General features: G+C 46.3%; 1 long non-coding RNA gene across 2 annotated transcripts in view; it reads right to left on the bottom strand.

Moving 5' to 3' along the window:
- LOC123385281 overlaps positions 1 to 26989 on the bottom strand; it is a 38036-nt gene extending 11047 nt beyond the window's left edge. The window contains exons 1-3 of one of the 2 annotated variants that reach the window (XR_006597505.1): positions 26439 to 26989; positions 11124 to 11263; positions 7141 to 7269 (exon numbers count right to left, since the gene is read on the bottom strand). This is a non-coding gene — a long non-coding RNA (uncharacterized LOC123385281). The remainder of the gene's footprint in view (positions 1 to 7140; positions 7270 to 11123; positions 11264 to 26438) is intronic. The other variant, XR_006597506.1, reaches the window with a different exon arrangement.
- Positions 26990 to 27483: the final 494 nt, after the last annotated feature.

Raw genomic sequence — 27483 nt, 5'->3', positions numbered from 1 at the left:
GGCGTTGGTTACATGTCAGAATGATAAGACTTGGGATATGTTGGGTTAAATAAAACAGATTATTAAAAGTAATTCCCACTGGGGCACCTGGGTGGCTTAGTCGGTTAAGCATCTGACTCTCGATTTCAGCTCAGATCATGGCCTCACGGGTCGTGAGTTCGAGCCCCGCCTCGGGCTCTGTGCTGGTAGTGCAGGGCCTGCTTGGGATTCTCTCTCTCCCTTTCTCTCTGTTCCTCCCAGCTTGTGCTCTCTTTCTCTCTCTCTCTCTCTCTTTCTCAAAATGAATAAATAAAAACATTAAATAAATTTTTAAAAGTGTCCTTCAAAGAGAATGCTTCTTCTCCCTTGCCGGACTTTAAATTTTTTTTTTCAACGTTTATTTATTTTTGGGACAGAGAGAGACAGAGCATGAACGGGGGAGGGGCAGAGAGAGAGGGAGACACAGAATCCGAAACAGGCTCCAGGCTCCGAGCCATCAGCCCAGAGCCTGACGTGGGGCTCGAGCTCCCGGACCGCGAGATCGTGACCTGGCTGAAGTCGGACGCTTAACCGACTGCGCCACCCAGGCGCCCCTGGACTTTAAAGCATAATAAATTTAAAAAAATAAAAATAAAAATAAAATTCATTCCACTTAATCTTTTTTACTTCGTAATATGACCACTAAGCATTTTCAATTCCGTATGTGGCTCACAGTATATTCCTATTGGACGGTGCTGTTTTAAGCAAATTGATGGGTCCATTTGTTCAAAGAATCCCAGCTCCTGAAGGTCCAGCCACCCCCACTGTGGTTTGTCAACTGGCTGGGGACCTGACCTCTGGCTGATCACAGAGGAGTCAACTTCTGTGCTGAGAGGGAGGGTGATGGCTTTAGGCGAAGATAATTGAACATTCCCTTCATCCTTTGAGGGATCTGTTAGGGAACTCTCGTCTCTCTTCTTCCCAGACACGTATCCTCACTTCGGCAGTAGAGAAGCTCTCCTCGTCCTTCCCCACCCCCGTCGCCACCTTATGGTTCCTCCCTGTGTCGAGAGCCAGAAACTCTTAACTCCCTGTGTTCTTCCCCAGCCGGCACCATGGAGGGATGGGGTCTCCGTGAAAGCTTCTTGTCTTAGTGAGCTCTGAACTCCGCGTTGAGATCCTCTCCTCTAGATCAAAACACCTGTTAGGGCTCTACCTCTGACAGTAGAAAGTTCGTCCCTTAGTAAGGACACAGCTGCACCTCTCTCTGTAGTCACTCAGTGCACATTTGTATGACATCTACACGCCCAGCACTGAAGAGAAGAGCTAACAGAACCGACATCTGGCTCTGTCTGCCACATTTGATGAGCCCCTGGCTCCTTCCTTCTGGGAAAAACTTGCTTCACGTGGCCCCTACACATGACTTTATCTTATTTCTTCCCCTTTTTACTGTCCGGTCCTTCATCCTCTTAACTAGCTCCTAGCGGCCCTGATCTCTGAGTATTGGCATCCCCTCGGTCTGCAGGCCTTGTCTTTTTAATTGTCACAAAGTCCCCACGTTCTCGCTCCGTTCCAATGGCTATAAATATAATCTGTGCACTGACAACAGCCCCTCTTCGTGACTTGGCCTGGCCCTAACCTCTCACTTGGACCCCAGACTGCCATATCTGTCTCTCTCTTCAACATTTCCACTTGGATGTCTCATGGGCATCCCCAGTATCACACACCCAAAGCTAAATTCTGGCTTCTCCTCCAAAATCTGCTCCAACTCGGAATAGGGAGAGAATGCATCCCTCCAGTGGTTCGGGTTACAAGAACATTGGAATCGTCCCCGACTCCACTTCCTCTCACATCCCACTCCTAGCGTGGCATCGAACCCTATCAGCTGTACCTCAAAATATGCCCACGTGCTGACCATCCTCTTCATCTCAGGCCTACCCCTTGGGTCGAGCCACTGTCTTCATATATGCGGGATTCTTGCACCAGTTTCCTCATGCCCCCCCCCCCTTCTGTTCTCCTTGCCTTTCCAGGCTGTCTATTCTCAAGTCAGAAGCCAGGGCAACCCTTGAAACATGTAAGCTGTAGCAGATGGTTCCGGTGCTCAGAGCCCTTCAACAACTTCCATCTCTCTCCAAGAATTTATTGCATCTGCCGGGCCAACCACGTTCCGCCCTGCTGTCTCCGGTGCGGCCACGGCTTTCCTTAAGCACCTGGGCCAGACGGCTCCCATTTCTGAGGCTTTGAATTTGCTCTTGTCAGAAAACTCTTCTCCCAGACATCTGCCTGGCTTGCTGCCTTACTCTCCTCAGGTCTCTGCTCAGATGTCACCTTCTCCAGGAAGCCTTCCCTGACCACCTCGTTAAAAGCAACACTCTAGGGGCGCCTGGGTGGCGCAGTCGGTTAAGCGTCCGACTTCAGCCAGGTCACGATCTCGCGGTGCGTGAGTTCGAGCCCCGCGTCGGGCTCTGGGCTGATGGCTCAGAGCCTGGAGCCTGCTTCCGATTCTGTGTCTCCCTCTCTCTCTGCTCCTCCCCCGTTCATGCTCTGTCTCTCTCTGTCCCAAAAATAAATAAAAAAACGTTGAAAAAAAAAAATTTAAAAGCAACACTCTATTGGGATGAGCACTGGGTGTTGTATGGAACTGATGAACTATTAGCCCAAAAACTAAGAGCACAATTTACATGCTGTATGTTAGCCAATTTGACAGTAAATTATATTTTAAAAAATAATAAATAAATACATAAATAAAGAGACAAACTATATCCAAAAATAAATTAGGGGCGCCTGGGTGGCTCAGTCGGTTCAGCATCCGACTTTGGCTCAGGTCAAGATCTCGCGGTTTATGAGTTTGAGCCCCGTGACAGCTCGGAGCCTGGAGCCTGCTTAGGATTCTGTGTCTCCCTCTCTCTCTGCCCCTCCCCTGCTCATGGCTCTGTCTCTCTTTGTCTCAAAAATAAATAAAACATTTAAAATAAATAAATACATACATACATACATACATACATACATACAAGAAAAAGCAGTGCTCTGCACCAGACTGTTATATACCCTCATCCTGCTCACTTTTTTCTCTGTAGTGCTCATCACCACCTGGTACGTTGTATATTCACTTGCCCATTGATTACATGCCTCCCCCAGGAACGGGAGCTCTCTGACGATAACGATGGCACCTTTTCATTCATTGCTGTCTCCCAGCACCCGGTACGGCCCCCGACACATTGCGAGTGCTCAACAAATACTTGTTGAGTGCGTGAAATCAGAGAAACGGTTTTCCTTCAAGAAGATTAGAAGATTACGAGGCAGTCACTAAATAAGTGCGAGAGTAAATACGTGTCATTGCAACCGGTAACGAGTGCTTCGAGGAAGCTAGCTGGCCCAATGATGGAGGACCTACTTTAAATAGGGTGGCCAGAGAGGATCTTCTGGAAAACAATGATGCTGAGGGGAGGATTAGAAGGATGAGGTAGGATCAGCCCTGCCCATGTTGGGAAGACCATTTGGAAAAACAAACAACAAACAACAAAAAACAAAAACACCCAGCACATCCAAAGATCCTGAAGCAGCACTGAGCTTGACATCTTCAAGGAAAGGGGGCCGGTGGGTGGGGAATGAGAAAAATGATAAGAAGTGATCTTGAAGAGGCATCCAGAGGCCAAATCCTACACGACCTGGTGGGCTGTGGTGGGGATTAGATCTTACTCACAGTTTTTTTCTGAGGCCCAACATGTTAGTAACACGTGGAGGGCAATGTCTGAGGTGGCGTCCAGAGATGGCATTTAGGCACCTAGACCATTAGGTGAAGCTTCTGCGTGAGGCTTCTCAGTTAGGAATGGAGTGGCCTTTATGAGAGAGCAGACCGGTCCTCCAACAGCAGGCTTCTCCCTCTATCAGAAGCAGCCCTCAGCTGCTCCAGCTCTTGTTATCTCATCCCTCTTTGATTACGTAGCCAGTCTGAGTGCCCACTATGACAAAATATGGGGGACATTTCCAGTCCCATCGGCCTTGTCTCCATTCTCTTCCCTACATCCTCACACCTGCCCCCGGGCCTTTGCCCATGCTGTTTCCCGGGAAAGAAATACCCGGTGCCTCATCTGCGTAGCCAAAACCCAGCTCTACTCCTAAAACAACCACGAGGTCAGATTTATAAGCCAGAGTCATGATTTTAAAATTACTTTGTTGATTACTGCAGTAGGCTGAATAAAGCCTGCACCCCCCAAAAAGACACCCGCACCCTCATCTCCAGAACGTGTGGCTGTTACTGTAGGTGGCAAAAAAGAAGATCTCTGCACGCGTATGAAACTAAGGACCTTGACATGGGGACATTATCCTGGACAATTGGGATGGGTCCTAAATGCAACCACACGTATCCTTATGAGACAGAAGCAGAGGGTGAAAACACACACACAGAAGAGGGGAAGGCGGTGTGATCGTGGAGCCGGAGACGGGAGCGATACAGCTCCCAGCCAAGGAGCAGCAGCCTCCAGAAGCCAGAAGAGGCAAGATTCACCCCTACAGCCTCTGGAGAGACAGGGGCCCAGCTGACACCTGACCCGGTGACGCTGATCTCCGACTTCCGGGTCTCCGGAACTGTGACAAAATAAACTTTAGTTGCTTTCAGCTCTCAGGTTTATGGCAATTTGCTACAACAGCCACGGGAAATTAGTACGTTTGCCTTGCTCTCTTCACCTGGGCCTCTTGTCCCTCAGGCCCTCACCGCTTCCCGGTTGGTTATTTCTGGTGAATCGCTACGGACCCGTGTCCGCCTCCGCCCCTTGCCCCTATACCCACGCATATTGATGGCAGACGACTTCACAGGTCTGTGGAGCCGTTTTATTCTTCCTGACCCCTTCATCCTAAAGCCACATGATCAAGCCAGCCAGTCGCCAGGAACATCTCCAGGGCGACCGTCTCGGCAGGCCCGGGCTAGCTGGGAGGCTAGTTCGGTAACCCGCCAGTGAGGTGATGGGGTGTGGACGAGTGGGTGGCTGGAGCCAGTGAGCTTGTTTTGTTTTTTGTTTAACTTTGACAATGCCAGGTGCCGGGAATTCTGGTGAAGAGGTAACAGCCAAAGTCTCTGGGCATGATTGTCCCCAAGGCTCTGGGGACCTCAAATGAGAGGTGGGAGCCAACAAGGCCCCATGGCGAATGGCTCCAGGGGGTTGAAGAAAACAGAAACACCAGGTTTTACACTTAAATCGCTGGGGAACTGAATAGTAGTGCTATACAGCAGGATGGGGGAAATTAGGAAGCAACGTACGTTTTGGAGAGAAAATTATTAATTATTCAAAACGTTGGGCCTTCGGCAGGTGCAAATGACCACAGGAAGGTCGTCTCCTGTGGAACGTCCCTTCCCCAGCTCCGGTGTTCCTCTTCCACCCCCCTCACGGTCTGTGAGCTCCTGAAGGGAGGAGATCATGCCTTACTGTATCTCCAGCACCAAACACACACCAGTAGATGCTAAATAAATCCATTTTAAAGGAATTAATGAAGGGAATCGGACTCAGAGAAGAGGTGCAGGCTGGGGAGGACAAGCTTGGAGGATGCAGGCCGCTTTCAGAGGTGACAGCTGAAGCTTTGAGAAATAGTACAACTGAAGCAGGTGGCCGTCCGATCTGCCATGGGTTGGATGCCACGCTAATAGGAGGCAGTGCTAGAGAAGGACAGTCAAAACACTGTTTTTAAGATTTTATCTTGAAGCCATCTCCGCACCCAGCGTGGGGCTCAAACTCACAACCCCAAGATCAAGAGTCACGTGCTCTACGGACCGAGCCAGCCAGGCGCCCCTGGTAAAGCACAACTTTAATCTTTGGCCTAACATTCAGGTGTCAGAGATCATGATGATCAAATAAGGAAGAAGACAGGAGTCTGAGACATTGCCATCCATCCAGGGCTTTCACAAAATGAAAAGTAATTTTTCATTTGCCAGTCAGTTCAAGGTTCACTCACCCTTATCACGGTTGTCACGCAGCATTATAACAGGCATCAGTCAGGGACATAAAGGTATTCTGCGTGTGACGTGTCTGACTTCTGGGTACTGGTAATTATATTTTATGCCATATCAAAGATCTGGTCTACAAGGAATATACTTTTTTTGTTGGGTATCGCTACTCTTAAAATTTTTTTTTTCAACGTTTATTTATTTTTTTGGGACAGAGAGAGACAGAGCATGAACAGGGGAGGGGCAGAGAGAGAGGGAGACACAGAATCAGAAACAGGCTCCAGGCTCCGAGCCATCAGCCCAGAGCCTGACGCGGGGCTCGAACTCACGGACCGTGAGATTGTGACCTGGCTGAAGTCGGACGCTTAACTGACTGCGCCACCCAGGCGCCCCAGGTATCGCTACTCTTAAGAAGCTGCTAAAAGTGTGGAGCGTGCTTCAGAATGCATTTCGGGGCACCTGGGTGGCTCAGTCAGTTAAATGTCCACCTCTGATTTCGGCTCAGGTCATGATCTCATGGTTCATGAGTTCAAGCCCGGCATCGGGCTCTGAGCTGACAGCACTGAGCATGCTTGGGATCCTCTCTCCTCCTCTCTCTATGCCCCTCCCCTGCTCTCTTTCTCTCTCTCTCAAAAATAAATAAACTTAAAAAAAAATGCATCTCAAGTATGATTGTAGAAGGCTGCCCCTTAAATTTCCAGCAAGATCTTTGTTTCACTTCCTGCCAGCATCAGGATATGGGGGTCAAGTTCTTCTGAATGCCAAGAGACAGATAATAATCCTGGCTGTTTTTTAGACACTGCTCTTACCTTCATAGCCTGGACCTGTAATTGAATTACCCTGGGAATTTTATGACATATTGATTGAACCTAATTAAGTCAAGGACCTGCTCTCTATTATCTGCCTTTGCAGCCTCTACACAGAACTATTCGATTCAAACAACATTTACTAAGCTACTAAGTACAAAGCCATGTGCTGAGTCTCTGCTAGACACAGAGATAAATAAGACAGAGTCCCTGTCGTCCCCAGTCCTGGAGCAGTTAGCGTTTATTTACAGATCCTCTTGCACAGGAAAACTAAGATAAATACTGTAGAAGAAATGTGGAGAGCCATCACGACATTTACCATTAATTATTGGGTTGAGATGGTAAAGACCCAAACTATTTGTTTGAAATAGTATTGCCTCTATCTACAGATTGGCAAACACTTGTTCTTAAAACAGGCCATAAGGAATACTGACTCACCTGGTCCTCTGTACTTTAGTTACTTCCTTCGTAATTAACCCTGACACGTCCTTCTGGAAAGCGTCATTCCTCCGCTTCTGGATCCCTCGTCTGAACGTACACATTCATCACCCCAGCGGGGGTTATCTCCTAGGGAAATGCAGGAATGTCTTTAGGAGGACCCTGGGTAGCCTTCCTTCCTTTACTTACAGAATCCCTGTTGCACAGCCTGATTCCTTGATGTCCGGTCTGACTGCTATGGTTCAGCATTCCCGTGTGTGGCTCTCCCAGCACCTTAGCGAAGACTGTGTGGTGCTGAGCTAACACCTTTTACAGATGTGCCCAGCTCCTTCTTCAGGAGACGGACTATTGTTCTTACATACCTGCACCATGGCCGCGGCTATAAGCCAGGCGTTCAAGAACTGGATGAAATCACCTTTTCAAACAGACATCAATCTACCCTCACTTTAGAGAGAAAATTATGTTTAAGGAAAATCATAGCCATGTTTGTAGAATACCGTTTTACATAATCCTGTCAAATAACTTCCAGGTAGGGGCGCCTGGGTGGCGCAGTCGGTTAAGCGTCCGACCTCAGCCAGGTCACGATCTCGCGGTCCGGGAGTTCAAGCCCCGCGTCAGGCTCTGGGCTGATGGCTCGGAGCCTGGAGCCTGTTTCCGATTCTGTGTCTCCCTCTCTCTCTGCCCCTCCCCCATTCAAGCTCTGTCTCTCTCTGTCCCAAAAATAAATAAACGTTGAAAAAAAAATTAAAAAAAAAAATAACTTCCAGGTAAATGGCACCTGGTTTGATATATATTTCTACGTGTGTATCTGTGTGTGCATATCTTAATGCCTATATGTATATAATATTATATATATTCGATGTGTGTATGTAAACTTGTAATTTTAAACTTCATGGTTATTTTCAGAAGCTGCACCCGCAATTAGAGCCAAATCCAATCCAAGTAGGCAGTAAGTGCTTTGATTGCATCACACAGACTTCCAGACTTCAACTGTATGTGTGGTTAATTTAAAAAGAAATTACCATGCTTTCCTCCACATATTAGCCTGAACAAGTCACTTACCCTAAATCTGAGATACTTTTGCAAAATGGCAAGTCTGCCCTTCTGAATCTTCAAAGTGGTTATGAGTAACAAATAGAATGATGTTGGGAAAACCACTTTACATGAAACAAGGCAGTCAGGATGATTATTAGTCAAAAGTATCTTCTGGACCTCTGGGTCCTTCCTTTGCTGTCTGGAAGCCACCAGGCAATTTAGCTGTGGTTGATACTGAGGGTGGACTTCTTCGTGTCTTTCCGTTAAAACAACTCATGGTCTTGGACCCCAAACATCTCAGTCCGTAAGTTATTCTACTCAGGAAATTCTAGAACCTAACCTGTCATTTCTTCAAGAAGGGTTTTATTAAATGTTCCCCTGTGCCTGGCATAGCAATAGACCTTGGAGATGCTAAGACAGATAATTCACAGTCCCTGCATATAAAGGGCTTGGAACATAGCCGAAAGAAACAAATGAATGAATGCAGTAAAAATTTTATAGGTGCCATATAGAAGCCTGTACAGAGAACAAAGAGCAGAGAGGAGGGAGTAGTTGAATCTGGCGTGGGCGGGAGTGTGACAGACCTTGCTGATTGCCTACCTAACAGTCGTGCCTTCCCCTCCCCACACCAGCTTCCACTAAATAGACTTGAAAGTCAAATGCTCTCTTTCTCACCCTCCCTACCAACTAAGCACACATGTGACCTAGATGGGTTCAAAGAGATAAACTGCACCTTTGCCAGGTGGTTTCTGCGAAAGTGCTGCTTTCTTAATAAAAGGGTTCGTGGTAGATTGTATTTTCCAAAGACGGCCACAATATCTCCCACCCAGTGTGCTCTTCTTAATAACACGACTGTAAAACGCCTCCCATTAAGAGAATCAATGTCCTCCACCCTTGACCCTGGAATGAGTTTATTTTTAGTCTTAGCCAACAGGGTGCAGTGGGAATGGCACTGTGACATATGAGGGTAGACCATGAAAATGCTATGCGTTTCCACCTATTCTTTTGGTATACGTGCTTCTGGAAGCCAGTAGCCATGCCGTGTGGAAGCCCAAGCTAGCCTCTGCCAAGAGACCTCATGGAGAGACTGTGTCTACATGTTCTGGATGACAGCACCATGGAGGTCCCAGCCAACAGCACCAACCACGAGACACAGGAGGCAGGACATCTCTCAGTGACGGTCCATGACTGAATCGAGACTTCAAGTGTTCCCAGCTGAGACTTCAGACATTGTGGAGTAGGACAATCTTTCCCCATCTAGCATTCCTCTTTCTCCCTTCTTCCAGCCTTGATTCTAGGAGCTGAGCAGGGTGGGAGTAGGGGAAATCTTACAACCATGTGATAAAAGCATGATGTTGGGCGTGACGTTGTTGATCTGTTAAACCAACACCTGCAACTGTCTATCTCCAGACCTCCTAGAACGTGAGAAAAGTTAGCACACCCTTGTGGGTCTAGGACACTGCATGCCAGATTCTCTGTTACTTGTAGTTAGAAGCACCCCTAACTTATACATGTGATCCCTGCTGGTAAGATCTGGTGGGTTCGTGGGGGATTAAAATTTGATTTTAAAAATGTGGATGTCTGTCTAATCAGAATAAAAGTAGACATAGCAATTGTAGCCTGGTCTCCTGAGAAGTTTGGCTGTGAAGGAAATGAGGGAAATGAATTGGTGGCTAGGGGGGAGCCTATGGGCAAATTTTATAGTCCATAAGGAAATACCTAGTAAAGCCATAGAGATTAAAAGCAGGAAACAGGGGCACCTGGGTGGCTCAGTCAGGTAAGCGTCTGACTTCGGCTCAGGTCATGGTCTCACGGCTTGTGAGTTCGAGCCCCAGGTCAGGTTCTGTGCTGACAGCTCAGAGCCTGGAGCCTGCATCGGATTCTGTGTCTCCCTCTCTCTCTGCCCCTCCCCCGCTCATGCGCTCGCTCGCTCTCTCTCAAAAATAAACATTAAAAAATTCTTTTAAAAAGAAGTTAAGAGAATAATGTCAGCAATGATTGTTACAGTTCAACCCTGTTCTCGCCCTCTCTGTCTTCAGCTAATCTCAAAGACTCTCTTGGGAATTTTTAAAACAGAGCTGGCTTCACGGGTGTGCAACCTATAGATTCACAAGGGCCTCATGCTTAGAAGGTCTCCATGTTTGACTTAATGCTCTACAGTTTCTGTGTTGAAAGTCTTAATACATTTTGAACAAGGGGACTTGTTTTCATTTTGCACTGATTCCTGCAAATACATAGACGATCCTGCCTAAGAAAGTTTTCTGTTCCCGGGGCGCCTGGGTGGCTCAGTCGGTTGAGCGTCCGACTTCGGCTCAGGTCACAGTCTCGCGGTTTGTGGGTTCGAGCTCCGCATCGGGCTCCTTGCTGACAGCTAGGAGCCTGGAGCTTACTTCCGATTCTGTGTCTCCCCCTCTCTCTGCCCCTCCCATGCTCATGCTCTATCTCTCACTGTCTCTCAATAATAAATAAACGTCTAAAAATTGTTTTCTTTTAAATAAAAAAAAAGTTTTCTGTTCCCATTACCCACTCATATGCAGTGCTAAGAAACAACTCGGACTTTTATTACCCATGGATCTTTAAGGGCAGTATATTCTGTTTTTATGCAACATGGACACATCCTCAGACGGCTATCAAGTCAGTGGTCTTTTCCAGGCGGGGAATTTTCCAGCTCTGTGGAATCCGCAGAGACTCCTATAGATCCTTATTAAAACCCTGCCATTCAGGTCCAGGGGCCCTCCGCCCAGCACCTGCACCAACACGGTTAAATGTGCTAGCAGACCTGGGAAGCAATTCCTCAAGAACTATACCACCTGTCACCCGGATGACCGGGCGGTTCAGTGGCCCACGACGGACTAATACCTTCCATGTGACCCGCGGAAGTATTCCTTCCGCAGCAATTACGAATCCTCTCGTTCATTCTCCCATCTACCCCGGAACTACAACTGTACCTGTAGAATAGGCTCCGGGTCAATCTTGGGGACACACTTCATGGAGCAAAGGCTTGGTGTGAAGTCTCTAAACACTGCAGCCAGTTAAAGGGGCTCCTCTACAGATGGCATGACCTTCGTTGCCACACTCTATCTTCAACCTGAGTGTAGTTGACATGTAATGTTACATTAATTGCAGGTGTATAATACAGTGATTCAACAATTCTAGACATCATGCCATGCTTGCCACGAGGGTAGCTCCCATCTGGCACCATACAATGCTGTTACAACCCCATTGACTCTATTCCCTACGCTGTATCTTTTATTCCCATCACTTATTCATTCCACAGCTGGAAGCCTGTATCTCCCACTCCCCTTCACCCATTTTGCCCATCCCCCCACCTACCTCCAGTAGGTAGGCAACCTCCAGTAGGTAGCCTCCAGATGGCTGTGGCAACCGTCCGTTTGTTCTCTGTATTTAATGGCCTGATTCTGTCGTCTGTTTATTCGTTTGTTTTGTTTTTTAGATTACACATGTAAGTGCACCTGTAAGGCACTTGTCTTTCTCTGCCTGACTTATATTTCACTTAGTGTAGTACCCTCTAGGCCCATCCATGTTGTCATAAATGGCCAGGTCTCATTCATTTTTATGGCCGAGTAATATTCTATCGACGGACACTTGGGCCGCTTTCATACCCTAGCTAACGCAAATAACGCAAACACTCCTGTGTTTGCAGCAGTGCAGGTATCCTTTTGAATTCGTGCTTCTATTTTCTTTGGGTAAATACCCAGTAGTGCCTATGATGTCCCTATTTTGAATTTTTTGAGGAACTTCCATACTGTTTCCCACAGTGGCTGTAGCAATTCGCATTCCCACCAATAGCGCGCAGGTGTTCCCGCCATACTCTTTATATTTTCTCTCTCTAGCCGCCCAGAGCCCTTCAGGATGTCTCCCTGGGGTCATGGATAGCTAAAAAGAGTCAAGCAAGTGATTCGATCAACTCTCGCTGCTGTGGATTACCAAAACCCCATTCTCTCTTTCCCGTCTACACCGAGACTGTCAGAACCTGGGACTTCAGCCACTGCTCCTCACAGATACTCCGTGAAGTGGGGCCAAAGGGACAACAGAATGTTCTGTGAAGCTGTCATTTCCAAGCCATCGGGTATGTGCCACATCTATAGGTCGAGAATTCCGGAGGCAGAGTTCACTCCCTTTATAGATACAGTCATGGCGACCGGGTTTCCAATCAGCTGAGTGGCGGGCCTACCACAGAACCCAGGCAATTTCTTAAAAACCAGGAATGGGAGCAGGGGTTCCGTTGGTTACAGTCAGGGTTCGGGGACGTAGCGAGAGGGCCTGCAATGGGTGCCCGTGAAGGTGTCCATGGCCCCGTCACCCCAGAAATAAAGCAGCAGACTACTCCCAAGTGCCCTCATCCTCCACCACTGGGTGGTTGGGGAGCTGGGGACACACACCACCTGGCCGGACCCTAACTGGCTCAGGGACTGGTTGGGGGGAGGCACACAGTCCCTTCTGACAGGCAGAGGTGGGTGCTGCTGACAGACGGGGCCGGTGAAGGCGGGAGCTTACCTCCTCTCCCCTTACCTCTCCTGTGCTGAGAGAAAAGGCCAGGACGAATTTATGTTTCCACTTTTATTAGCAGGGCTCAGTAACCATTAAAAAAAAACCAAATCTAAGCATTTGTTTTTAATTACAAATGGAGAAGTACTTAGCAGGAAAGCAGAAAGCAGAAAATGGAATTTTATCCACCCAGAGGAAAAGCTGGTAAAACACACACACACACACACACACACACACACACACACACACCTGGATATCTGATATATATCTGTGTATCTTCAGGACCTATTTCTGTGTCCACGACTGAGAGGCCCCATGGTTCAGTGCCTGCATATCACAGCAGCCTGACATAATTTCAGCCCAAATACCTTGAAGAGGCATATGGCCCCGGGCAGACTTTTCCAAATCCCTTTGTCCTTTCCACCCACCATCCCACAGGCAACGGCTTACCTCTCCTTTCTCAAAACCCTGCACAAAATATCCTCCCAGCCCCAACCACCGTGCCTCCCGACTTTCTCCCCCTTTTCTTTCCCTCTCAGCTCTCATCGCAGAAGCCCAAGAAACTTTGTCTGGCAAGGCAGGTCCTTCCACAGAGAATGAGGGAGAAGGGAAAGAGACCTAGAGGACACGGTTAGAATTCTTTGCAGGTGACGAGAGGGAAAGGCTGAGATTGTAGACACCGGTAACCATTTTCTTGCCTTACATGTGCAGTCCAAAAAAATGCATGGTTTTCTACATCAGCAATATTCTAAAATGTAATAATTTTGAACAGCTTCCTGGTATTCCATGGTATAAATAAGCTATAATTTCTTTAACTGAGCCGCTAGTAGTTTATATGCAACTTTCACATAAGGTCTGTGATAAATTTCACTGTTGCTTAAATCTTTACATATATCCTCAATTACTGACTGAGGATAAGTCTCTAAAAGTAGGGATTCTGATGCATTAGTTAGGATATTTCGGGCCACATGTGTCACATGCTGTGACTTAATTAACATACATGTATTTTTATCTGGGATAAAGTCAGAGCTGGTATGGTGATTTTGCTCTATGATGTCAAGGACCCAAGTTCTTTCTATCTTGTGGCTTTGTCTTCCCTAGATAGTGCTCTTGTCCATATGATCTGTATTCCGGACAGCAGGACAAAAAAAGGGGGTGGACGGGGAAGCAAGAGACCTTACATCTGTCCTTTTGCAGCTCAATCTGGAGGTCACCACATCACCTCTGCTCTCAACCCACTAGCCAGAACTTAATCACATGCTCATTCTTAGCTGTGGGGGAAGCTGGGAATATAATCTTTATTCTGAGTAGCCCAGCTAAAAATTTTATTACCATGGAAGAAGGCATTAATGAGCATACATATTTTTAAGGGTTTTGATATATGCTACCTTATCGGTCTGCAGAAAGACCATAGCAATTTATATCACCCTTGCCAACACAGGACATTTTAAAATACCTCGCCAAATTAATAACTGAAGAATATGATCGTTGTGCTGTTTTATTTTGCATTTTCTTAATTGCTGGTGATGTCTGCGCCATTTTTTCCTGTTGAAATACATCTCAAAAGTGGCTTCAGCAACTTATCCTAAATGCAGAGCGAAGAGGGAAGCCCAGATTTCAAGATTATAGAGTCTCAGTAGGGCACGCCAGCTTGCACCCATCTTCCAGGTCTGTTTTGTTGCAGACAATTCCAATCCTGGTTCTCAGGGGTGGTCCTTTTTTTTCTTTTTTTTTCCACCAGGTATGGACCTACTGTTGCCAAGTAGGTCTGCCCTTGGGTTTTATTATTTCAAAGACTTTCATGGTGCAGGGAGGCGGCCCCTTTGAAGCTAAGGGGGAATTGGGGGGGGATTACTCAACTTGAAAGGATTGTTCCTTCTGGGAATTCTAGTTAAACTGAGTTCACTGTTACCTTTGTTCATTTGGTGTTACAGCTCACCCAGGAACCCCAGTCCTAAGTCAGTCTAGATAACCTGTTTCGGGGCCACAAAAACTCTTGCTGGGTCTGGGAGAGGTTCGCTGTATCTGTCAGATTATGCTGAGGTAATAAACAGTCCCAAATTTCACTGGCTTAAAACAACAAAGTTTTTTTCACGTTTACATTCCTGTCTATCTTGGGTCAGTGTGGGGAACTGTGTTCCAAATCACCCTTATTATGGGACCCGGGCTACCAGAATGTAGCCTGTGTACAATGTATACAGTCTGGAACACGGCCGGTCACTAACGTAGAAATTCATGCACTTGTTCATAAAGACTTTCTCAGGAGTGACATACGTTACTTCTGCTCATATCTTATGGGCCAAAGCAAGTCACATGGCTGCTTTTGACTGCAAGGGGGAGGGAAGTACAATTCTACCATGTGCTCTAAAGGCAGAGAACCAGAAATACTGGGGAGTGGCACTAATGACCACTGGACTCCTGCTCCCATGGAAGTGGGGGGTGGGGAGTGTACTTCCAGAGTTACCTTGGGTGGCTCCCTAAAGGGGTCTGTTTCCCATGGTCCTTCTGAACCTGTAGTCTTCTTAAAGACAAATCTTGCCCTACTTGGTTTGGATCCCCAGCAACTGGCACATCTCTTGACACATGGCAATTTCTCAACAAATATTTATTGAACGGGGAATGAGAGGGAACACTATGCCTGGAATAGCTTTTATATTAAAAGTACTGGAGAGCATCAGGCCAAAATGCTAGGGAGGGAGGCCCATTGCTTGGGGACATGAAAGGAGCCAGAAATAACATGTTCATGTATAACTAGGAGGTGTGGATGAAATGGTGGGCGGCTAGCCAGAATGCAAGGATATTGACCCGCCTTTCTCACCATCACACACCCAAGCCTGTATCACCTTGACTCACCCACTCCCAGTGTGTCTGAGTCCGCGTGTATATCAGCTTAAGTTCCAATTATCACACAACACCAAGTGTGTCCACACAAACATGCACACACCTCCACCCAGCACTAGCTGATTACAAATGTCCTGTTCATTCTTAAAAGAAGCTTGGTAATAATCACAACCAGCTTGAAAGAAGCAAGAATGAAAAGCCAAAAAAGTTTCCATGACTTAACTCTTCGTGGGCAAGAGGACAAAAACAAATTCGCTATGTTTTCTCTCATTAATCCTGTAAACTAAACAAGCAATACGTGTTGCGTTAGTAAAAAATAATTTTGTTGCAAGCCCCCGAATCAATTCAGGCTAACTTAAACCAAAGACGAAATGAACAGAAGAAACTGCATACCCCTAAAAGCAAAGTAACTCCTAAAGCCTCAAGAAAGACAGAAGCTGAGAAGCCTGGGTGGCTTGGTCAGTTGAGCGTACGACTTTGGCTCAGACCGTGATCTTACGGTTCATGAGTTGGAGCCCACGCCCGGCTCGCTGCTGGCAGCATGGAGCCCACTTCAGATCCTCTGTGCCTTCCCCCACTCACACTCTGTCTCTCAAAAATAAACAAACATCAAAAAGAAAAAAAAAAATGCAGAAACCAAAGTTCCAAAGACTCTTTTTTTAAACCTTGCCAACAGATGATACAACTCCACAAACCATCCTGTGTACCTGTGTGGAGATTCAGAAGCCAGGAGAGTATCTGACTGGCCAAGTTCGGATGATATATCTCCACTTTTACCCTGGGTGGGCTGGGGAAGGGCCAGTAGGAAGGGAGCAGGTCTTAGTTCCCAGGACGTCCAAAATCACATGGACTGAAGGCAGGGAAGTTACCCGAAGGGATGGACACTGATGAGTACAAAAATAAGAGATGCTTATGGCATGTGCTTATATTTTTTATGTAGAAAAAATTTTAAGTAGAAATGTATTCCCATTACAATTCATATTCTGGTATATAGCCTTCCAGACATTTAGCTAATCATATAGAATTTTTTCCTTGCAAAAACTAAGCCATACTGTGTACCCTAGCCTGCAATTTGCCTTTTTATCCTACTTAAAATACCTTGTGGGAGCCCCTGGGTGGCTCAGTCAATTGAGCGTCTGACTTTAGCTCAGGTCATGATCTCACAGTTCATTAGTTCGAGCTCCGTGTTGGGCTTTGCGCTGACAGTGTGGAGCCTGGAGCCTGCTTCAGATTCTCTCTCTCCCTGCTCCTCCCCTGCTCATGCTCTCTCTCTCTCTCTCTTTCTCTCTCAAAAGTAAATAAACATTAAAAAAAAATACCTGGTGAAAACTCTATATAAATAGTGACAAGATTGAAATATAACTTTTAATTCAGAGAAAGGAGATTCAAATGAATTGTAACCAAAGATAGTGACCAGTAAACTAGTTAATCAATGTTAGAGTAGGAATTTTGAAGTCATGATTCCTAGACTTCGTGTCCTACCCATGAACAACTACTACCAGGATATCTGATTTTTTATCTCACCATCGGTATATCTGTCTATCTGCATCCATACCTATCCATTAGCTAGTTACCTACCTATTTAACTTACAGATTAAGTTATGCTCCAGTAACAAACAACGCTGAAATCTCAGTGGCTTCTTAAGTGTATTTCTCTATCCTGCTACATGTCTGGTGCAGGTTGGGGACACTCTGCTTATCCACGCACTTGGGACCCAGGGTGACAAAAGCCCATTTCAACCCAGCAGTGGAACAGAATACCACAAAGCACACCCCATTTCCCAACGCTTCGCCCAGAAGTGATACATCTTCTCACTTCTGCTCACAACTCATTGGCCAATGCAAGTCTCACGGCCAAACTATCACCAAGAGAGCGATCCTACTATGCGCCCTTACCATGTCTCCAGAAGAGCTCGAATATTTGTGAGTGGCAAGTAGCAAAGATGACCCTTGGCCTCTTTGAGTTTATCAACAATCTAGTAGTCAAAATTGGGCTGGAATGGAGAATAAAATCTTTCCCGATTTGCAAATCCTGTAAGAGGATCAAATGCTTTAACCATATTACTCTGAGTTTGCATCATAAACCATTTCCCTTTCTATCCTAAACTATATTTCGTCTCTCCCTCTAATCCTCTGTTCATAGAACATCAAACAAAACAGAAAGTAAAGACGTCGACAGCTGGTGCTGGTAACTCCCACGGAAGACGATTTTGTGCTATGTTAAAAAGCCCAATGGTATTAATTCTAGGTAATCTAAAACAAAATAGGAGTAGTTTTGATTGCTTAAACTGTTTTTAAAACTATCCTAAGGAATTTAATATTAATATGAGAGCACTATTATCAGTGAGTCAGACCAGGAGACTATTACGAAAATAATACTGGTAATAATATATACCTTTGAGCCAGTGTATTTCAAGGGTTGCCTAGTGAATATAGTAACTGATTAAATGTTTGAAATCTTTTTATTTTTTTAAATGTTTATTTGTTTATTCTTGAAAGAGAGAAAGAACCAGCACGGGGGAGGGGCAGAGAGAGAGAATCCTGAGTCAGGGCCCCATCTCACGAACGGGGAGGTCGTGACCTGAGTGGAAATCAAGAGTCAGACACTCAACCCACTAAGCCACCCAGGTGCCCCATGAGATCTTTTTAAACAAGTAATAGATTATATAGATTATGGGAACTGTAGGGGCACCTGGGTGGCTCAGTTGGTTGGGCATCTGACGTCAGTTCAGGTCATGACCTCACGGTTCATGGGTTTGAGCCCCGCGTCGGGCTCTGTGCTGACAGCTCAGAGCCTGGAGCCTGCTTTGGATTCTGTGTCCCTCTCTCTCGGACCCTCCCCGACTTGTGCGCACACTTGCCCTCTCTCTCTCTCTCTCTCTCTCTCTCTCTCTCTCAAAAACAAATAAATATTAAAAAAATTTTTTTTTAGGTTTATAGGAAACTGTATCTGGAGCCACATTGCATGGTGGGACTCAGGTATATCATTCGGTTACTTTTATTGATGGGTCCCAAGGGGCTGTAGCCTGGGGGGAAGAAAGATGGCGTAGGGTATCATCGGAGGCTCACTTGAGCCAAGGACAAGTTGGGGACAGCTGGAACCAAGTGTACAGTCATCTGACTTAGGTGGAGGCCGAGATGGGAGCAAAGATAGCCAAGTCGGTGCTACTGGGAGCTACAGATTTCAGGCAGACAGCCTCCAGGAAGGCCCTCTGAGGAGGCCAGAGACAAACGCTCGCTTATAACCAATCTCATCATCTCACTGGTAAAGGTGCAGCAGACGTGGAGGGAGTGACAAGGGAGAGATGACAGGACTCCAGGGGCAACGGTTGGCAGCCCTTGGAAAGGTGAGCTGAGCCAGTGGTCGGCAGAGCAGAGGACTCCCTGAGGCCCAGAGAAAAGCGTATGAGGCTCTGGGCATGGAAGGATCTCTGCCCATGGAGTAGCGGAGGAGGATGTGTTCTAGGGAAAAAGCTAGAAAGGCCGACCGAAGAACCGAAGTTCATTGCAGAGGAAACTCTTAGCTGGGGTTTGGGGGCTGGGGTTTGGCTTCCTGGTGCTGTCTTCTGCTCACTGAACAGACAGGGAAGGTGCAAATGTCCTGTGCCACACACACTCTCTTCCACAGACAAGTTCTCTCAGTCCTAAAAATGGAGGGGACAGGGTGAGGGAAGCGGCATGGACCGGGCTAAACTGGATTCAGAAAAACGCTGCCAGTCCCACTACTGTTTAGTCCATCCCCCTGTTGGAGCCCAGAGGGTGTACGTTTGGTGATAAAAATGCAAGTTTTCATCAAGTCAGCAAGTATTTTCTCAGTTTAATATAACAAGCAAATTGTTATATTTAAGAGTTATATTTAAGAGTCACAATTTTTTTTATTGCATCCAATAAATCAGATTTTTTTTGTAATTACAAAAGCAATACATGCAAATTGCAGAAATTTTTGGAAAAGCAGAAAATGACAAAGAAAAAATTTTAAGGGCTCATAATCTCACTGCTGGGAGATAGTTACCGTTAATATTTAATATGTTTCGCTCTTGTCTTGGTCTATGCAATTTTTAGCAACTTAGACTTTTTTAAACATTTTCGATTAAATGTTATATACAAAATGAATCCTACGTTTATCACTTTAAATTTAAATATGGACACTTACCCTGTACTAAAAATACTGGCACTGTCACATGATCTTTGTGGTTCACCAACATTTGTTTATTCTTTTTCCTATTGTGAGTCATTAAGTTTATTTCTAGGGGCGCCTGGGTGGCTCAGTCAGTTAAGCATCCAACTTCGACTCAGGTCATGATCTCATGGCTCGTGGGTTTCAAGCCCTGCGTCGGGCTCTGTGCTGACAGCTCAGCTCGGAGCCTGGAGCCTGCTTTGGAGCGTCTCTCCCTCTCTCTCTGCCCCTCCCCTGCTCGCACTCTGTCTCTGTCTCTCTCAAAAATAAACATTTAGGGGCGCCTGGGTGGCTCAGTTGGTTAAGCATCTGACTTTAGCTCAGGTCATGATCTTAAGGTTCATGGGTTTGAGCCCCACGTTGGGCTCTGTGCTGACAGCTCAGAGCCTGGAGCCTGCTTCGGATTCTGTGTCTCCCTCTCTCTCTCTTCCCCTCTCTCACTCATGCTCTGTTTCTCTCTCTCAAAAATGAATAAACATTTAAAAAATTTTTAAAAATAATAAACATTTCTTAAAAAGTTTATTGCTAATATTTCATTATTGTAAATTATACTGAAATATATATGTATATATTAAGTACATAAATATATATTTTATATATATATATATATATATATATATATATATATATATTTGCACACAAAACTTTGTTCACATTTCGAGTGATTTCATTAAGATAAATTCCTCGGAGGTAAAATCTGGGTCATAGACATAAACACTGAGGCAGTTCTGACTCATGATCCCCAGACTCTCTGGCACTCTTCCCATGGAGGGCTGGGGTCCATTTCCCTTCTCCTTGGATCTGAACAGACTTGTGACAACATGAACCAACAGACTGAGCAGAACTGATGCTGTCTGACCTCTGAACTTCAATGGCCAGAGCACTCGCATTTGGAGCCCTGAGCCACCACAGAGACAACCAGACGACCACAAGGCCACCAAGCCGAGAGGAGGCCAACCCACGTGGAGGCCCAGAAAGGCACCCCCGGAGACAGTCCTAAGACCAGTCCAGGCACCAGACTTGGGACTGAACACACCTTCAGAAGATTCCAGCTGCCCAGCTTTCAAGCATCACCTGCTGAGGCCGCACAAGTCACAAAACAGACTATCCATCACTACATTTTTTTTTTTTAATGTTTATTTTTGAGAGAGAGAGAAAGAGAGAGAGAGACAGAGTGTGAGCCAGGGAGGGCAGAGAGAAGGAGTCACAGAATCTGAAGAGGCTCCAGGCTCTGAGCTGTCAGCACAGAGCCCGACACGGGGCTTGAACTCACGAACGACGAGATCATGACCTGAGCCGAAGTCGGCTGCTGAACCGACTGAGCCGCCCAGGAGCCCCGTTTTGTTTTAATAATAAAATGGTGTTTTAAGCCAAGTTTCTGGGTAAGTTTTCATGCAGCAATAGTAACTAGAACAAACATTTTCAGGGTCCTTGATCTATCCTGTCAGACTGTTTTCCGGGCCTCTTGGCACACCGTGGCCTCCCACCCAGATCTTACGAGAGCTCCCAGCTCACCGCACATTATCCACACTGACCGTTCACCTCTTGTTTTGTCTTTTAATTTTTGAAATGCTTATTCGTTTTTGAGAGAGAGAGACACAGAGTGTGAGTGGGTGAGAGGCAGAGAGAGAGGGAGACACAGAATCCAACGCCGACTCCGGGCCCCGAGCTGTCAGCACAGAGCCCGACGCAGGGCTCGAACCCACAAACTGTGAGATCATGACCTGAGCCAAAGTCAACACGTAACCAAGAGAGCCACCCAGGCACCCCTCTTGTTTGTTTTTAAATTTTTACTATGGAAAACGAATATGCACAATAGTGAGAAAACGGTATACAAACCAAACGCCCATGTGCCCATCACACAGCTTCAGTGCTTCCCACTTTTATTTCAACTCTTACCCTTCCCACTCCTATCTCTACCAGCAGAGCGGTTATATTTCTACTTCACTCTTCCTCAATTAAAGTATATTTGCTCCCTTGGTCACTGAAGACCATTGCTGGAAATAGCTCAGTGAGACAATCAATGACAGAGCAGAAAAGATCAGAGCTACTGCATATACCAAAGAATTACCATGAGCGAGGCACCATTTCGTTGAATTTCCTTTTTTTTAATTTATTTCTTTAAATAATCTCCATGCCGAACACGGGGCTCAAACTCAACGACCCTGAGATCAAGAGCCACGTGTTCTACCCACTGAGCCAGCCAGGCGCCGGAGTTGGGCACTGTTTTAAAACCCATCACCTATAATCACTCATTTAAGCTTCACAGAAACTCTAACAGGTAAGAGGAATTATCATCATCCCATCTTACAGATGAGGAAACAGAGGCACAGGAAATTGAATGACTTGCTCCAGTCTGCACAGCTAGCTACAAAGGGGTAGAGACAGAAGTGGAACCCGGGCAGTGCTTCTCCGAAGCAGGCTCTCATCACTCTACGGCGTCACTGCTCTTGAGAGAGACTAACTTCTGTGACTGATTAGAGCCAGTCAGTTCGTATGGCATAAAAATGATTCTCTGATCCACCATTACCCCGGTTACCGGGGAGACATTTGAAAGCTGGAGATAATACATGCTGCCATTTGACCAGATGGCTCAGACCAGACGGGTTGCTGGTTTACGTGTAGAGCCCCAGAAAGAAAAAGCCAGGCCAAAAAAGAGACAGATGTGGCATAGCCTAACAAGGTCAAGGTTCCTACTGCATATGGAGGAGGTCTTGTTCGTATTAAAAGGGAAAAATACAACTTCTGGATTACCATGGAGCATGAGGCTGCCTCAGAGATCATTCCTCAGGAAATCATCGAAAAAAAAAAAAAAACCCAGAAATTCACGAGCAGCAGTCAAATGAGGAAGGAAGCACGTTCCGATACTATAAACCTCAAAAAGGTGGTCCAGGAAGGACACAAGACATGGGAGCCAAGCAGGCCGGCATCTTGGGAGGCTTGCTGACCGCCACCCACCCCCCCCCCCAGCTCCTCTCTCAGGGGTCACGAAATGCTAAGCACTGGCATCAACACTCAAATCTGCAAAGAGCCGGTCTGTGTGGTTATCTTTATCTTTTCTGACTGCAGGGAAAGAACCTCGCTGCCGGGGAGAAATTGGGTGAGACATTCCACTGGAAAGCCACGGATGGGAAAGTTTCAAGGGCCGCCTTCTGAATTGCAGAAGGGATCCCAGGCCTGTGGAAACGGAGTCCGGCAGGTGGAATGAACTCTCTGAAATAGCAACACGCACAGAGCTCGGGGTTTCTGATGAAGAGGGCCCACAGCCGCAGCTGAGCCCCCCTACCATGCCCACAGGGCGCAGAAAAACAGGAAACACCCAGCCTGCCAATTATAGCACTTTGGGGAAAACAAACTGGTCTCAGATAAGGTGGGAAGGCAGTCACGAAGTCACCCACACTCCATCAGAGCAAATAGGGGGTTTGACGGAGCTGCCCAAACTTGAGCAAGATGAAAAGAATCAGCCCTGGCAAGGAGGCACCGGTGCCTGCGGGGCTGGGGGTGGAAAACAACAGAATCTGATAAAAGACACACACCACAGCCTGCATGAACGCTTAACTCCAGGAAAAGAAAGAATCTCCCTTACCAAAGTCTCAAGGACAAGACAGAACTGCCCAGCGATCCACAAGAGAAGACCACAGACAACAGGGATAGAAAGAAAAGAGCAAGTGATAGGATACCCATGTGAGACATCCTCTTAAGGCTCAGCTCAGGAAGGCTGAGACCACATTCCTTTGTGTGGTTCAAGCTCCAGCCTTAGGAAGCTGGCTGAACCCTTCCGAGAGAAGGCAGCTATTTGAGTGCCACTGTAAATAGGTACCAGGTTCTTTTAATGTATTAAATCGTTTAATCCTTAGAGCAACCCTATGGGATAGACACTATTATCACCCCATTTTACAGCTAGGGAAACTTCGCCCAAAGGCACACAGCTAGCAAGATGGTCGGGATCCAGATTCTGTCCTCTTATCTGTCGTACTACTCACCATCGTTTACTCAAAGGAAGACAAAAAAAGTTTTACTCTTCCTCTAGATCTGGAGAAGCCCGTTTTGTTTACCAGGTAGAACTAACCACAGGCTGCCCTGCCTGGAAGAAGAATTCTTTGATTTTCCTCTCCACTCCCAGAGTAGCTGGGAAGGAGCAAGGGGCCTGCCATGTGGTTACATTTTTTTTTTGCGCTAACCTTACTTGACATGTAAATAACCGGTTGAAATTAACCTGATTTCTATTAAATGTTCAGCTCTGTCTCTTAGGTAAGTGAAAATCCCTTCACCAACAGGTTTGGCTTCCTAGGCTGTAGACTACACCCATACATAAAACACCCACACGGGCACACACGGCTTGCAGCAGTGTTTTAACACAGATACAATTATGACTCACAAATAAGCATGGCTGGAGCATAAAGCACTCAACCAGAAGTTACATAAGCATGGATGGCATTAGATGTCATTCTATTAGAGCACAGTAGCATGATGCATCATGGACTGGAGATTCAATTAACAGAAGGCAGAATAGGCCATTTATTGTAATGAATTCCTGAAGGGGGGATCCGTCTTGTAATCACTAGTTTACTGTGGGGAGTGTAATATTCCACCAATTAACCATAAGCTCAATAATAAGCCCAAATATTGCTTCCAGAGAGCCATCTGGTCTACAAACCAGTGATTTAGAAGCTTCCTATCTGGACTCAGTGTCTTGTGTTCTAGAGCTGGCTACCCTTAAATAATTCACACATGTGAAGGATGATGGATTTTTTTTTTTTTTGATAGTTCCAAGAAAGTGCCTAAGTTGTATCAAACTCCGGAAAGAAAGGCAAAGACAGGACGTTCAGCTCAGGAACTGGAGGGAAACATGAACCATCTATAGCATGCAGGGCAGCAAAAGCATTTGGCCCAAATGTGACATTCTTCTTCCTATTTAGGCCCTCTATCTTATTTGCTTCTTGATCCTTTTTCTAAATTTTTAATGGAAGCATGTACAGAAAACACGTAAGAAGAGGAAGGGTAGAAGTTGATTATGGTCCTACCACCAATGACTTACGACATATAAATATGTATTGTTTATTATGATTACGTATTATTAATATTATTGCCTTATCCATGGCACACCCACCTGCTGGTTCATGTAAAGGTGTTAAGTATGAAGATAAAAAGGTGGGGAGTCCAAGTGCCCTCATAGGGAGGGTAGTGGCTGCAAGCTCTATGGGCACAGGTAGAACTCCCTCCCCAAAGCATGTAGGCTTGGTGCAAGAAACGATCTCCTGTCCCGGGAGCCTCTGGGGCCATCCCTGAGGCAGCCTTGAGTGTTTAGATTTAATTTAGAGCAAGTCAGTAAGAACTACTACTATTTAGAAACATGATGGGTCTATAAGCACGTTAGGTGTGCACGTGTTTAGGGGGCAGAAGATGGAGGTACACCCGATTGCCAAACTCACCATTTCACTATCTTGTTTAAAACTGTACAGGGGCGCCTGGGTGGTGCAGTCGGTTAAGCGTCTGACTTCGGCTCAGGTCACGGTCTCGCGGTTTGTGGGTTCGAGCTCCGCATCAGGCTCCTTGCTGACAGCTAGCTTGCTGACAGCTAGGAGCCTGGAGCTTACTTCCGATTCTGTGTCTCCCTCTCTCTCTGTCCCTCCCCCATTCATGCTCTGTCTCTCTCTGTCCCAAAAATAAGTAAACGTTGAAAAAAAAATTAAAAAAAAAACTGTACAACTGCTGCCCATCATCCAGGGACACTATGGGACCCTAAGTGCCCAGCGATGGAGAAATGGGTAAAGAAGATGTGGTACATACGCACGATGGAGTATTACTTAGCCATGAAAGAGAAGGAAATCTTGCCATTTGTGACAACATGGAAGGATCTAGAGGGCGTTATGCTAAGTGCAGTGTCAGAGACAGATAAAGACCATTGATCTCACAAGTGGAATCCAAAAAACCAAGAACAAAACCAAAACACAAGCACAGTGATACAGAGAACAGAAAGCAGGGGCGGGGGTGGGGGGGTGGAGGCAAAATGGTGAAGCAGGTGAAAAGGTAGAAACTTCCAATTATAACGTAAATAAGTCACGAGGATGTAGTACAGTGCGATGACCATAGTTACCGCATTGCACTTTTGAAAGGTGCTGAGAGAGTAGATCATAAAAGTTACATCACAAGAAAAAAAGTGTAACTACGTACGGTGACCGATGTTAACGAGGCTTACGTGGCAATCACTTATGTTTTACACCTGAAACTAATGTTATAGGTCAATTATATCTCAGTGAAAAAAATGGCCTATTTGCTGCCCATCATCCATTAGATACAATTTATATGGGCCCTCCATCATCCAACCTCTGCCTTCCTCTTCAATACGGCCTTAGCGCCGACTTCCCCAAACTCAACAATGAACTTCATGAGGTTCCAATCACACTATTTTATTTCTCTGTATCTCTGCTCTTGCCCCGTCCCTAAACCCAGCCTCGCCCAACTATCTCAAACCCAGACTTTAGGACTCATCTCCACCTTGCTTTCCCCCAAAAAACTTATCTGATCCTTCCAGACTAGATTCCCCCCCGCCTCAGTACCTTGTACACTGTAGGGTTTTTTAAATCATGCAGGTAAAATACTCAGAATAGGGCCTGGCGTATAGTAATCACACCGGCGTATGCTATGCAGCTACCCCATCACATCCCATACTGTATCAGAAGCACCTGTTTTTATTTCTGTTAGCTACTGATCTCCTTGAAGACTGACAGGATACCTTTTATTTGCCCATCTGGGTCCACTCTACCTTTCTCCTTCCCGCTCGGCTCCAGGAGGCTGGCATATACACTTCACCAAGTGGCTTCCTCCCCGACTGGCTTCCGAGTGATTGGAAAAGAGCACCGTAGGGTAAGGAGAGTGAGGTCAAGGTATTGATTCCCCAGCTCCCTCCTTGCTAGATTGCCATCAGCTGACTAATGGCTTCAGGACTGACTTCAGCCCTTGACTGAAGACCACAACGTCAGGAAGCATCTCTACATAGCTTGCTAGTCCTTCTTGTTCTCCCATGTTCCAGCAGCCATACCTCCCAGCCTCACCCATGTCAGGGCTCAGGATACTCATTCCCACTATCACCAGCCTCAGGGGTCTACACTCTCCCATGTGGTTTCCCTAAACTCTGACTACGTTCTCCTCAAATGACCCAATTTGAAGCTCCATCTATCTTCTGCTGGGGTCCTAACTGCTACGAGGACAGATTCTTATGTGTCTCTGGAGCCTCACATCCAGCACAGCGCTTGGCATACAGAAGGTGCCCAATAATGGTTAAATGCATGAATGTGTCATCTTGGCAGTGTGCCAAAGTCAGGCCCAGCTGTGTCTGAGATAACAGAATGTGGTGGTAATTAGCTGAACCTAGGCTCACGGGGAGAGAGAAGGAGGTGCTTCCAAAAGCACAGGTAGGGAAGAGTCTCATCAGACTGACTCATACATAATTGATTAGGACTAGAGAAAAGAGAATAGGGTCTGAATCTTCCTGGTGAATCTAAAACGGAAGTTTGCCTTTGGAATGTGAAGAAGAAACAATTGATGTGAAAGATAAGATGTGGAAGATACAAAAAGAATTGTCAGGGGGGCGCCTGGGTGGCTCCGTCAGTTAACTATCCGACTCTTGATCTCTGCTCAGGTCATGATCTCAAGAGGCCGTGAGACTGAGCCCCGAGGGCTCTGTGCAGACAGCACGGAGCCTGCTTGGGATTCTCTCTCTCTCCCTCTCTCTCTGCCCTTCCCTGTTCATGCTCTCGCTCTCTGTCTAGCAAAATAAA

This window comes from Felis catus, chromosome B2, assembly GCF_018350175.1.
Source record: "Felis catus isolate Fca126 chromosome B2, F.catus_Fca126_mat1.0, whole genome shotgun sequence".
NCBI classification, from domain to species: Eukaryota; Metazoa; Chordata; class Mammalia; order Carnivora; family Felidae; genus Felis; species Felis catus.
Note: the sequence above shows the minus strand (reverse complement) of the source record. Positions and strands in the feature narration are given on the sequence as shown.